The sequence below is a fragment of the Ursus americanus genome, chromosome 25 (assembly GCF_024610735.1).
Source record: "Ursus americanus isolate L20-20 chromosome 25, mUrsAme1.1.p, whole genome shotgun sequence".
Classification (NCBI taxonomy): Eukaryota; Metazoa; Chordata; class Mammalia; order Carnivora; family Ursidae; genus Ursus; species Ursus americanus.
This window is the reverse complement of record NC_142151.1, coordinates 41,424,662-41,429,395: the sequence shown is the minus strand read 5'-3', so window position 1 is coordinate 41,429,395 and position 4,734 is coordinate 41,424,662.

The following is a 4,734-nucleotide window of genomic DNA, read 5'->3' as shown; positions in this document are numbered from 1 at the left end:
GGACTGCGAGGTTGGTTTTCTTGTCCTGGAAGGTAACCTTCAATGCCTTTTTAAAGAAAATATTTTTCCTCGGTGTTTTGGTCTATTATTCCTTTTCATTTTCTCCCCTCCCCCAGTGCGGCCGCCACCAGGAATTTTTTTCTTCGTTTCTCGTTCAGTCCCTTTCATTGTCCAAATTGAAGTCCTAGATTTGTCCTTTGACTGTTATCCTCTCATTTGAAGAAACTGCTTTAAACAAAAACCAAACTTTTTAAACAAGTCTTTAGGGACCAGAATGGTGCAGTTTAAAAAAAAAAAAAAGACGCCTCTGGCTGGCTGGCTGGCCGCCTGGAACATCCGTCACTGCTGGAAGTGCCTCTGGAGTGAGCGGGGTGATTAACCGAGGGCACCCGCACTTGCAGCTCGGAAGCCGGCGAGCAGCCTGTGTCTGAGATCGAGCGGAAACAGTTGCAGGCTTAATATGTAGCCGCGGAGAGAGGAGGCAACCTACCGGCTTTTTCCCAGGAGGTGGCAGCTCTCACAGCAGGGAGATTTTGCCTCAGCAAATTGAAAGAGGACAGGTCCCCTCTCCTTTTACCCCCTCTTTACACACACACACACACACACACACACACACACACACACACATGCGCCTGTTAAGTTTTATTTTTTTAACTTTGTCCTAGATGCCATCTCTCTCCTTACGTCTTTGCAAGCCTGGTGTTGGCCTGGCTCCATACTTGCTGTTCTGTAGTATCTCCCCGAGGTGCACTTTACGTCACTAATGTGGAGGAAGTCAATGGATTGTATAATGTTAGTGAAGGCAAGACTACCCTACGCGGGAACTGATGGCCCATTAACGAAAAAGGAAACGGTCCTGTGTGTCAAATGTTGGCAGCCAATTGCTCAGTTTCGGGCTAGGCCAAGAGACCTCAGCCATGAAAATAATTCTGATATTAGCGAAGGGAAATATGTACCCACCTTCAACTTCTTTAATAGTACTTCATGTGGAACAGCTTGACTTTCGAGGGTTTTCTCAATTAAATTGTATTTCTTTGATGTGAGATCTAAGGAAAGGGTCCAGTGCTTTGGAGAAGCAGGAGAGGCTCCTGCCCCTAACCCTTTCTGATGCTGCCCCTTACCCCGCCTTTAATGCAGTTTAATTTTACTCTCTCACTTGCTAATAACCAGAATCGAAAGTTTTAAGTCCGTTCTCCATCCGTGTAGGTAAGACTCCTAAGTCTGAAGTATATTTAACTGGGCAAGCATTACATGGTTTGATTCAGCAGCAACAATTTGCATTTATTACTAGGTGTCTAATGATTTCTCCTTAAGAAGGTGAATTCATTGCAGAAATAGAAGGCATCCGAGTTTCCATCAGAGGACTATAGAGTGTTCAAGTGATTTGCCATGACAAAAATGGCCATTTTTGGCTATGAACTGCACCTGTGGCATCGAAAGGGGTCTTGAATTCTTAAATTCCTGCTTAAGTTTTTGGGCAGCACAAAGTGACAAGGAATGCTGAGTGCAGGGAGCAAGGCCGTCAGCCCTGCTGGGTTGGTCCCAGCCCCCTCCCCTCCTCAAGCTTCACAGACATACGCCTGTACATACGGTATGTGATAGACTGTGCGATTTCCCGGCGGAAAAACATTTGGGAGACCCACTGTGGTGAGCCTGGGGTACTGAGCAGCGGTTTGCTTACTCAGCGGTTTGCGTCCCCTTTTCTGAGGCTCGGCAAGGCGCAAGGAAGGGGCTGTCATGGGGTCCAGATCTGAGAAGCAAGGGAGCCACCGAGTTCAGTGTTTAAGTCGGCACAGTTCATACAGCAGGGTCTCGATCCACGTGCTTCCATGATAGCCTGGTCATGACTCGGTTTCAGCCACTGGTGCGAAAAGCTTTTAAGCCTGCAGAGTTGGGGCATGTTAGTCATTGTGCTTTTTGTATAAACAGGATTTGGAGAATGGTCACTTAACCTAGGAATTTAGTGATTTTAAAAAAGATCTGCTCCCCGTAGTTGATCTGTTTTGTAAATAAGTGAAGGCCCCAGGCCAGGGGCCAGGATCCTTCACTTGTATAACTTATTAGACTCTGGTTCTCAGAGCCTGTATTTGTTGATGGTTTCTATTCACGAAGTCAGGCAGAAGGCAGTTTGACGTCACTAGGAATAACCTTGTAGTGTGTGGGAGCCTTGTCCTCCGCAGTCGTGTGGGATGGGAAAGGAGGCCACTTTTCAGGGACTCAGAGTTGGAGGCAGGAATTTTCCTTTCGTCTACCTTCTCCCTCTATAACTCTCGCCGGCTTCATTTAGTATTGTTTTGCTACAGATTGCTCGCACATCTCACACAGTTGGACACCATCTGCGCGCTAGGCTCAGACACGTATAAATGGATATTTAGATTTCTAATGAAGCACTTGTCAGTTAATATCTTCTCTGGTCTTCAGTGAAGACGGAATTAACCGATTCCTCGTAAAGTCTCTAGGAAATGTAATATGGTGATTGACCGTATGCCAAGTGCTTTCAGTCATCACCTTACCTGATGTCGCCACATCCATGCGGGGTGGGCAGGTAATCTTATCCCAGTTGACAAATTCGGAGGGGTGATTCGGCTTAAATTCCCACAAACTAATCTGTAGTCTAGCGGGGATAAGAACCCGGGGATTACCGCTCCTCCTGGGGCTCAGCTGCAGTGCTTGCTCTTTCAGATCAACATTGTGGGTCTGCTGATACGTTATTAGGTACATAAATGATTCCTCTCAAGGCTGTGTGCGGATGTGCTTATTGACAGATGACCCAGAAAAAGCAGGGAGGCCCAGACTGCTGGGAAAAACATTTGGGACGGGAGAATGGAATGTCTTAATGGTTAGGCTTCATTGTCCTGTCGAATGGGAGCCCCGGGCTTGGTTGGGGACCCAGGGCTGCTTTTTTTTTTTTTTTTTAAGATTTTATTTATTTGACAGAGAGAGAGACAGCCAGCGAGAGAGGGAACACAAGCAGGGGGAGTGGGAGAGGAAGAAGCAGGCTCCCAGCAGAGGAGCCTGATGTGGGGCTCGATCCCACAACGCCGGGATCACGCCCTGAGCCGAAGGCAGACGCCCAACTGCTGTGCCACCCAGGCGCACCCCAGGGCTGCTTTCTGTGTGGAAGGAGGTGGAGGGGCAGGTGTGAGTGTTTGAGGCCCCTCCCGGTGGAGGTCCGTTCCCCAGTCCCCCAGGTGCATCTTGTGGGCTCTGAAGCTCAGAGCCAAGAACAGCCAGGTCTCTGAGCCAAAGCCATCAGCCTGCTTCTAGAAACGTGTCAGCGGATTAGCTTATTGGCTTTCCCCCTGAGTGGCATTAGCTCTCACCCCGTCTCATGTTCACCATCTGGCTTTGAGTAAGAAGTCGTCGAGTGATCTCTCTTCAGCAGCCTGCTCTGTGCCAGGGCTTTCTGAGGGCTGTTTGGCTTTCTTCCTCAGCAACCCCAGGGCCCAGTGCTCTCCAAGAAGAAGTAGTCAGTCTGTTGTGTCCACATACATGCACGCCTGGGATCAGAAGAATACTTTCGACCTCAGAGGGAAAAAAAACAGCTCAAAGAAGAATGCGCCTGTGTGGTTAGTGGCCTAAAGTCTTTTGTTGTCAAAACTAACAAGTGGATCTGTCCTTAGGTGAGTTTTTAAAATGGAGTTGCTCCTGCCGTAGAGAAACCTCCTCCTGCCTGTAAGATGGGAGTTTGTCCAGGTATAGTAGAGCAAGACATACGAAGGGGCTGGGATTTTTCTTCCTCGTTGGAAAGCAAGGCCTCAGGTGGGCTGCTTAAATGAACCACCTCTCCTCGTCCCAGGGAGCTGGCTGCTCTCTCCTCCTGGGTTAATGTACGTGGACTGGGGCTAGATGCCTGATGCTTCTGGACAGAGTCCAGCCCCTCAGCAGAAAAGCCGCACTGTGGAGATACAGCTGCTGGCATTAAAGGGCTAAGCCCTTTCCAGCTGCTTTGCTTTAACGGGAACTGCCTGCAGTCGGCAGCTTAAAGGAGCTGTCTTAGCCCGATTAGGACTAATCTCGGCATCTTCTCATGGCACTGGCCTGGAGGCTCTGGGGAAGATAACCCGGTAGGTGGGAAGTGGTTGGATAAATGGTGTTGGAGGGCTAGGCGATTATCCCCTCAAAAATGGTGGTCCCTGCTTGGCATGGTTTGTGTCTTATTTTGTCTCCTTAAAAAAAGTGGGGTTTTCTTCACTGGCCTCCCTGGTACTGAGGGAGAAGGGACGTTAGCCATCTTGGGTGGGCATTGAAACACTACAATAGAGTTGAGAGCATATGAGGGCAATGGTGCCCATCCCCCTTAGAGGAAGGAGGCCTGAGACCTCACCAAAGTGAGGTCCCCACTTTGGCCTTACATTCCACTTCGCTTCATTCATTCATTCATTCATTCATTCATTCATTCATTCATTCATTCATTCATAGTAGGCTCCACACCCAGCATGGAGCCTAATGCGGGGCTCGAACTCAAGACCTTGAGATCAAGACTCAGACACTTAACCAACTGAGCCACCCAGGCACCCCTCCCCTTCACTTTAAAATCTGATTTAAAGAGCCAAGATCTGGGGCGCCTGGGTGGCTCAGTTGGTTAAGCGTCCGACTCTTGGTTTCAGCTCAGGTCATGATCTCAGGGTTGCGGGATAGAGGCCGGTGTTGGGCTCTTTGCTCAGCACGGAGTCTGCTCGAGATTCTTTCCCTCTCCCCTCCTTCCCCCTCTGCCCCTCCGTCTACTCGCGT